Raw genomic sequence first — 10081 nt, 5'->3', positions numbered from 1 at the left:
CAATTTATTCTTAAGTATGACATGCTTCCCTCAAGTTATGAAGGAAAACATTTTCAAAAATAGGTGTAGCAAAAAAAAAAAAAAAAAAGAAAAAATCCCACATGTCTCCAAGTAAGTCAAGGCTATGAATCTCCCAAATGATAAACTAGCTACCTGCTTGGGCATGCTAAGATCTAATTTTTATAATTCATCGTATAATTAGCCATGTTCAGTGATTTTCAGCACGATGTCAGACTATATGTCATGACAAGGATAGTTTAAAATTTACTGAGGTTTGCTTCTAGAAAACAGTGTACCTTATAAGTTAAAGAGGATGGTTTTATACAATAGTAATGAAGGCCAGACATGGAAAATTTGCTACGCCAAGAGTAACCAAAACATGACCTTTTTTTCCAAGGAGGTTACAGTTCAGTGATGGTATGGGAACGAATATAAATCATTATGATACAAAGTGTGGACTACCTGGCAAATGCAATGTCGAAAGAGTGATTAATTTTGACTGGAGTAGGGGTTGAGAAAAGCTTCCCAGAAGGAAGTAACATTGAATTTGGCCTCAGAGGATCAAGTAAGCAGAGAGAAGGGGGAAAAACCTTGAAGCCTGGGATTGGTCATTTCAACAAAGATGCAGAGTCAGGAGAAAAATAAGGCATATTTAGGGAGCAAAATTGTTTATTACAGGTAAAATACATGGTGACTCAGAGAACATAAGGCCAGACATTAAGGTAGAAAGAGGGTTGAGATGTTGAAGGGCCCAAGGAACAGACAGAGGAATGTAAATCCTATTCTATACGCAATGCTCTAAGCAGGGAAATAGCATGATCAGTTTAGGGTTTGGCAAAGATAGTTCTAACAGCACTGTCTACAAGCAATTAGAATAGAGATAGAGCAGAAGCAGGCAAAGCAGTGGAAAGTCAGTTGCAATTGTGTGGGAGAGAAGAAATGAGGTAAAGGAGGCTTGAAATGAGGAAATGGCAATGAGAACAGAAGAGAGTAGGTGATTCAAGAGATTGGTAAAGTGTTACCAATAGAATTTGATGACAGATGTCACAGGAGTGAGGGAGAGGTGGAATCAAAGACAATCCTCAAGGTTCTTGCCCCACCGATTGGGTGGATAAAGATCAGGCACATTTACATCATTGTGACTTTGTAAAACCCTTCCTTCAGCCTGAACTATCCATTTCCCCATTTACCACCTACAGATAGTCCAGCCCTCTTTCAAAGCTTGGGGGACATTCCCTAGCTGCATAGCAGCTTCCCAAATTCCCTGTCCTATATACTCCACCAACACCCCAAATTCATCACATCTATACTTACACACGATATTATTTTTACTTCTGCTTTCTGTTATAAGTGATTACTTACATGTCTGCTTCCCCATGGACATATAAGTGCTTTGAGAAACCATGTTCCACTCACCTTTGTATTTGTCATAATACCCATTATGGTGATGTTCAACAAATAACCTGTATGTCTATTCCATTTGAGACATTTCTCAATACAGTAAGTACCCTACATATGAATCTTCAAGTTGTGAACTTTCAAAGATGCAAATGTGCATCTGGTTCCAGCAAGGAAACAGAACCTGTGCCATCAACGCCAGGCATGAGTGAAATTGCAGCTTGCCCTCTGTCTCCTATTGCTGACGATCCTTCAGCTCTACCATCTCCCACCTCCTCTCCCTCTTCCAGTCAGTAACTCTTCTTGCCTGTTCACTCGATGCCAGCCCCCGTATGCCAGCTGTTGTACTGTATTACTGTACTTTTCAAGGTACTGTACTGTAAGATTAAAAATGTTTTTATTTTTGTATTTGTTTGTTTTTTATGTATTATTTGTATGAAAAGTATTATAAACCTATTACAGTACAGTACTATACACTGATTGTGTTAGTTGGGCACCTAGACTAACTTTGTTGGACTTAAACAAATTGGACTTACAAGCACGCTCTCAGAACAGAACTCGTTTGTATGTAGGGGACTTACTGTATTGTCCATGATCAGGATGATTCAAAGAGAGGCAATACTGAGCAATGATTCTCAAAGTGTGATACATATTTTACTGGAGAAATATGGAAAATAACTTAGAATATGGAAAGATTTTTAATGGTTTCTATTTTATATTCCTAAAATAGAATAATACACAGATATTTTTAAAAGAATGAACTACATGTAAATAACTAGGATGAATCTCAAAAATATTATATTGAAAAAATAAGCCAAACATGAAAGAATACATATTGTATGATTTCATTTCTGTGAAATTCACAAACAGGAAAAGTAAATTTATGTTGATAAGAATCATAACAGTAGTTGCCTATAGAAGTGGGATTTGACTAGAATGGTGTGCAAGATAACTTTCTAAGGGGATGGAAAAATTCTATATTTTAGATTAAGGTATTGATTTTACGGGGTTTTCTTTCCCCAAAAGTGTTTGTATTATACCCTTAAGATTGGTATGTTTCACTCTAAGTAAACATTATCTCAAATAAGGAAAAAACGTTCAGGGAAATTTGAATATTGTCTCGGTATTAGTTGATACTGAGGAATTATTCTTATTAATTTTATTAGAGTATGATTATAGCATTATGTAAGAACATGTTCATGATACTAAGAAATATTTACAGAAGTGTATGTGGGTAAAATTATACAATGTCTAGATTGCTTTAAAACAACTCAGAAAATACAAAAATGATAATTAACGTAAATGTGTCAGAATATTGATAAGTAGGATTCTGGGTGAGGGGTATATGGGGATCCATTTTAGTACTGAATCTAATTACGTGTATATTTAAATTTTCAAAATACATTTTACAAGAACCATTTAGTGAAAAAAATTAATTATCACATAGATAATAAACTCCGTTCTCGATCTACAACCATTTCTGTTGCCTCCAACTTGAAAATACATCCACAATATACATCAATTCTTACCACCTCCACTGCTGCCTTCCTGAATGAAGCCACCTTCATCTCTCAGCAGAACTACTACAATAACCTCCTAACCATCCTCTCTATGTCCGCAGTTTCCCCATGACGCCTATATTCCACTCTAAATTCAGAACCATCTTTTCAATAAACAAGCTATAATACTTGTTTATTCTACTACTTAAAATTCTCTAATTTCCCATCTCTTGCAATGTAAAATTCAAATTCCTTGAGTTTTGTTTTAAGAACCTCAGTGAACTTGTTTTCATGTGTCCTCTTTTAACTTATGTCCTACATTCTCCCATTTCGTTCACTCTGCTCCAGCCACAATGGCCTCCCTGTGGCACTCAAGAAAAATGGCGAGCATAAGCCTAACTCAAAGCCTTTGAATTTGTTCTTCCCTCTACATAGAAAACTCTTAGCCCAGGTGGCCACATCTCTCACTTCTTTACTCTGTTCAAATGTCACACGAGCAGAGAAACTTTCCTTGAGCACCCATATGAAATAGCACCATCCCACCTACACTATGCACACTCTGTTCCCTTTCACCTGCTCTGTTTTTCTTCCTATCTTTCCTCACTATCAGACATGTTATGTACTTTTTTGTTTGTCTCCTCTGCCTAGAATGCAAGTTCCTCGGGAACAGGGTCACAGCTACTTTTGCTTACTGTGGAATCCCCAGCACCTAGGATACTGTATGGCACACAGCAGCTACTGAATACATATTCATTACTGAAAGATGAGTCAATTGGATCATAGTACTACCTTTAATTTTGGATTTAGAAATTCAGCTTAGACCCATGAACAAAAGGAATTCTGTATTCCTCTCACCCTAAAAGAGTGTTACCTACCCAGGGGTAGGATGCAGAAGCCATGACTAATTCATTCACCTATTGCATGGCAACAAGATTAGGATACAGAATAGACAAGATCTCAAGTTAAAGAAAGGCAGGCCCCACGGGACTGTCCATTGGGTCCAGTGGTCTTACAGGCAGATGACTCACTCCTCCCCAGGCAAGGAGGAGTGAAGCTGGGGGTGGGAAACTCCTGTGTTATCTTCCTAATATAGTCAAGAGGGCCAAGTTCCTTTTTGTGAGCCAAGAGAGAAATACTGGGAAAGGGATAGAACACTTCCTACCACAATGAAGATAATGGTTATGATTATAATAATAAAGAAGATAATGATGGGCCTTTTTCCAGCCCCATTTCCCTCCTAAGCCTATCAGAAACTAATTAGGTTGTGATCTGAAAACTTCTCGTTTAATGTTCATTTGTTTTGCAATCTTGCTTATTCTTTTTTTATGTGCATGAATTATGGAATAACGTATTCTTTTATATCCCAAATAAGGTAAAATAAATGTATGCACTCATAAAAAAAAGAAAAAAACAAATTAGATTACAGGAGTTTTTTTTTCTTCTCCACCCACCACAGTTTCCATCATTGGTACTGTAAACCCAGGAACTCTGCCCACCCACACACAGATAGGCACACAAAGAGAATTGGGTGTATTGTATTGAAGGAGATGATGATCCTTTCTAAGAAGGATATGACTATATGTTAGGTAGGACAGTGATGGTTAGAATTTGTGGTAACCATACGCTTGAGAATTTTCTAGAACCAAGCCTGATAAGCATTATAACTTACTAACTGCATAACCTTACACAAGTTACTTAACCTCTCTGTGATTCAGTGTCTTATCTGTAAAATAGATAAATAATAATACCTCCTTCATAATGTGGTTCTGAGGAATAAATAAGTTAATATATATATAAAACACATAGAAAAGAGCCTAGCACTTGCAAGGACTCTATATTACTTATCAATTTAAAGTTTTCTACAATCAACATTAAAGATGTTTTATGAGATTCCAGAAGATGTGATTGTATATTTCCTCAAGACAAACAATGGAATATTTGTAAAGGAGGAGATATAAGACAGTAGGTGGAATCAGATGCATAAGTTCCATCTGAAACTGAGCTATTTGGCAAAGATGACTTCATTCTGGCAATTTGTAAAAATAAAATAAAAGAGAATAGAATAATGAGACATTAGGTGCTAGGATGCCACTCACTACTCTAGAATTCTAGCCTAGGATTCATCCTATTCAACATTTACTGTTAATGATTTGGATAGAGACTAAGATGGCATGCATATCTAATCTGTCAGTACTAAAAAGAATGGCAAGATAATGAATAGCTTTGATGGTCAACTGGAGAACAAAAAGAGTAGGACAGCCTGGAATGTTGGCCTAAAAACTAGCTATAATAAAAGATGAATGTAGAATGATATTTATAAAAATGTCAAATGATGTAAATAGCAAATTACCATACAGTGGTTAATCATTCATCCAGGCCCTTTGTTAGGAGATACAGATACCAAAGAATGAAAAATATTTTATCCCAGCTCCTCATAATATTCAGTCTAACTGAGAGAGAAAAATAAAAAGCACAGTGATAGGCATATTCACACAAGCACAGAGAAGTAACATCTATGGAGAGTGAAGGGATAAAGGCAAGTGTCCCAGTGAAATAGGCTCTCAAGCTAAGGGGGGTTTTATTCCAGCCAGAGGACACAATCTGAGAGAGACACGCAAGTAAAAACTAGTATGGTGCATGCAGAAAATTTTAGGCACTAAAATGCAGTTCAGGAAATAGTGAGAGGTGGTCCTGGAGAAGCAGAGTGAGCCATAGAGACATTACATCATGTAAAGGAGTGGGGCTTCATCACAGAAGCATGAAGAGCTGAAGCAGAGATTCAACCAGGAAGCAGCAGGCTCAGACTTGCATTTCACATGATCACTCAGGAAGCAATAGGGAGGATGATTGTGATGGGCGAGGAAGGAGGGAAAGACGAAGGGGAGAAGACTGGAGGCCCAGACCCGGGTAAGAGGAGTCAAAGATTTTAATTAGTCCAGTGTTACTGTGGGCACTCCAGGCTTTAAGGGCCAGAAGGAAGAAGAAAAATCCATGGACAAACAGGAAAAGATAGTTAGAGGAATACAGGGAAAACTACAAGCGTCCTGGGCCATGGAAGCCATGGAAACAGAGTTACAAGAAGGAAACGTGATTTACAGTATCCAATACCACATATAAGATAAGGACTTTAAAATGACCTCCAAATTTCACAGTCAGACCAATTGTTAGACTTAATAGGAACAATTTTGGTAGAGTGGTTGAGATGGAAGACAAGTTAAAGTATATTTTAAAAAATAAATGAGAGATGAGTAAGTGTAGCATGCACTTTCTTGGTAATAAAAGAAAGGAAAGAGGTAAGGTAGTAGCTATAAGAGAAATTGTTTCATTTATAATGGAAGAGATTTGAAACAGTTTAGAAGTAAATGTGGCAAAGCCAGTAAAAGAGAAAAGAAGAAGAAAATAAAAAAGAATTAAGACAAGGTCCCAGGGAGAAAGAAAAGAATGAATTACATGGGTGGAGAAGTTAGTTTTGATTTAAAAAAAAAGAGAGAGAGAGTCAGGTTAGCCTGTAAAAATTGGGAGGAAATGAGGGTAAGCTGTGGCTAAGTCGATGGATATATGGTAAGTGTAAGGTGACCAATTTTCTCAATGATACGCTATTGTTGTGATGGTAGTTACATAAGTTCTACATTTCTTCTTTTAAACTCCTATTACAGAATTCAGAAGTCCTAACTTGACAATATATTGTGAAAAATATCTTAGGAGCCAACAACATAACAGAAGCATTAGAAAAATAAATACAGTCCTAATATACATCCATAGAGATGGACATCCAGGTCACATTCCAATTATTATGTTCAATTTTCAAGGGCCACATTAAGAAAAGGCATTGTGAAATAAGGTCATGGTCAGGAGAAGACTATTAAGGACTATAACCCCATAAACCCACTTAACGAAAAACACTTGAGGACTTTTCACAATTTTAATGTAATGTGTCTTGTAGAAGGTATTTTTGCATCGAGGTAATTTCTGGTGGTGAGCACACCGTAGGGTATACAGGAATAGAAATATAATGTTCTACACATGAGACTTATATAATGTTATAAACCGGTATTGCCTCAATAAAACATAAATCTAAAATAAAAAAATAAAACAATTCAATGTGGTTGATATTGTTTACCCTAAGAAAGGAAAATTTAGAGATGAAGCTGTTGTAGAGCACAGAGTATATTTCCTCTAAAGTGCTCCATGAGGCAGAGTTTGGATGTGACAAAGAGGTAGGTTTTATTTTAACAGAAGGAAATGCTCATTATTAAACACACAACTCTCCATCACTGAACGTGTATAAGAGGTTTGATGACCAAAAGGCAGGGAGGTTGTAGCAGGGACCCCTGCAATGGGAAAAAGTTGGATATCTTCCAACTCTAAATTTCCATAATTCCGTATTTAAACATCATTCACTCATCCTTGAGTGGTTATGGGATGAGCTATGGAGTGTGTCAGTCTTAGTATCCAATGGAACAGGAAGGCAGATAAGACTGGAATGTTTAAGGTTTACACTGTAGGATTTGGCACTGAATGTTACATTTGGTTTAACTGCATGAGCCACTAAAAAGGTAATTTACTGTTTGAGAGTAAAGAATTCCAACCTGTAGTAATGATGTTTGAGAAGGCTGACTGGAACCTTGTCAGGACCTGGAACTTTACAAACTGTAAAAAAAAAAAAAGCTCATGTGCATGAAGGTGGGAGAGCGTGTGGCAGGGGTCGGGGGAGGTATGTGCTGATGCGTAGAGCTGGAGAGAGAGGGGTGAAGAAATAAGCACATATCTAACCCAGCATCCAAACAACCAAGTTTACTACAGAGGAAAGGATAAGGAAATGAAGTTGACAGGACATAAAAGGATCTTGGGCAGCCAGAAAAAATGGTCATGAGCACAACAATCGTATGGGAGAGGGGCTGAATTGCCTGCAGATGGTTTCCATCACTCAATGAGATGATTAATTGCAGCCAACTGAAAACCACTGAGCCTAGCTTAAGTGAAAAAGAGAGAATTTCTTAGGGATTTAAGGGTGTCCTAAGAAGTAGGACTTCAGGAAAGCACTAGGACCAGGATGTGGAGTAGGTCAAGAATTTGCATTTCTAATAAGTCCCCAGGTGATGCCCATGCTGCTGGTCCGGGGACCTCACTTTGAGATCCACTGCTTTAGAGCTTGCGAAGCATCTTTACAGGTATTATCTTATTTAATCCTTACCATAACTCTGCGGAAGAGGCCTTATTATCCTCATTTTTCAGGAAAGGAAGCAAAGGAATAAAGAAATTTAACACCTAAGCTCTTCAGCTTCTAACCAGTGAAAAAGAGACAGGAATCTAGTTCTTATATTGCCAAGTTCCATCATTTCTCCCTACCCCTGAGCTGTTTAATGGGGTTGATGGCCAACATCTACCAGAACCCGATGAAAATAAATAGTTAATGGCATATCACTAATCCCATCTGTTTAATAGTAACACAGCTAATGAAAATGTTATACTCTTTAAGGATAAGGGCTATTATATTTTTATACTGCTAAGAGTGGGATTCAAAACTGTTTCCTTATTAGTTTAGTGTGCTTTTATATCAGAATGCAAGTGCTACAAGTCTAAAGAGAGCACTGGGACAGCTACATTGATAGACTAATTAAATTCTCTGTAGTTATGCCGGCTTTTTTCTTTTCAGCACCTTTTTCCCTATACCCTGTAGCAGCAGCCATAATTACGTTGAAACGTTATTAATATTGTGTCAATGAAAGTAATCAATAAAAATTAATAATAAGAATAGAAAAGAGATTAATTTGAGCCAAACTGAAGACTATAGCCCAGCAGCCAGCTCCCAAGATTACTCTGAGAAACTGCCCCCAGGAAGACTGGTTTTCAGCACAATCTTATATCCTGTCAGGACAAACATTAAAGTCAGGGATACATATCTTCAAGGTTTCAAAAAAAAAAAAGGGCCTCCCTGGTGGCGCAAGTGGTTGGGAGTCCGCCTGCCGATGCAGGGGATACGGGTTCGTGCCCCGGTCTGGGAGGATCCCATGTGCCGCGGAGCGGCTGGGCCCGTGGGCCATGGCCGCTGAGCCTGCGCGTCCGGAGCCTGTGCGTCCGGAGCCTGTGCTCCGCAACGGGGGAGGCCACGACAGTGAGAGGCCCGCATACCGCAAAAAAAAAAAAAAAAAGAAAAGACCAGCATGTACACAGTGAGTCGTCAGTATTGCCTTGGCACCTGGAAAGGGAGTCTCATCAAAGGAGTACCAGCATTGGTGTACAAGGAAGGGAAGCATTTAATCTTTATTTTTAACATGGACATTCTTTTTTGTTTAATTACTTATTTATTTATTCTTGGCTGCATTGGGTCTTCATTGCTGCACATGGGTTTTCTCTAGTTGCAGCAAGCAGGGGCTACTCTTTGTTCCGGTGCGTGGCCTTCTCATAGCAGTGGCTTCTCTTGTTGTGGAGCATGGGGTCTAGGCAGGCAGGCTTCAGCAGTTGTGGCACGTGGGCTCAGTAGTTGTGGCATGCAGGCTCTACAGCTTAGGCTCAGTAGTTTTGGTGCATAGGCTTAGTTGCTCCACGGCATGTGGGATCTTCCCAGACCAGGGCTAGAACCCGTGTCCCCTGCATTGGCAGGCAGATTCTTAACCACTGAGCCACCAGGGAAGTCCAACAGACACATTCTTTACTTCTGGTCAATGTGTCATTTTTTAGTAATTAAAGCAGATGTACAAAGTATGTTTCATAGGCCACAAACATGCTGTTTTAGTTAGCATAAAATTCAAGTTAACTCATGTATAAGCCAAAATGACTTCCCCATTCCTCAATATGTGAAAATTTCTTCTATTAGTTGCCACAGTGAAAGTAAGTTTCTGTGTGTAAGCTCCCTTTACAAAACCAAATTTTTTATTCTGTTTCTTCATAAGTTTCAGCAAAGCATTATTAAAAAGTGGTCAAGATATCCAGGCTATTTTTCCAGAGTATCTACTTTCTAACTTAAGATCAGGCCTGATTTTTAGTAATCTAGTATAAAACAATGCTGCATACTTGAACTGTATAACCACAAGGTTTAAAAATAGAAAACATCCTGGTTCTGGAAACTTGCAAATTGTTATTAAAGGGGTAGGGATGGGTAAGAAGAAGAGCTGATAGAGGGGTCCTCAGACTTTAATTTCTAGAATGTCCAGTTTCAGCTTCAATTTTTTTAGTTTAAAAAT

Source organism: Mesoplodon densirostris, chromosome 11 (genome assembly GCF_025265405.1).
Source record: "Mesoplodon densirostris isolate mMesDen1 chromosome 11, mMesDen1 primary haplotype, whole genome shotgun sequence".
In the NCBI taxonomy this organism is placed as follows: Eukaryota; Metazoa; Chordata; class Mammalia; order Artiodactyla; family Ziphiidae; genus Mesoplodon; species Mesoplodon densirostris.
Note: the sequence above shows the minus strand (reverse complement) of the source record.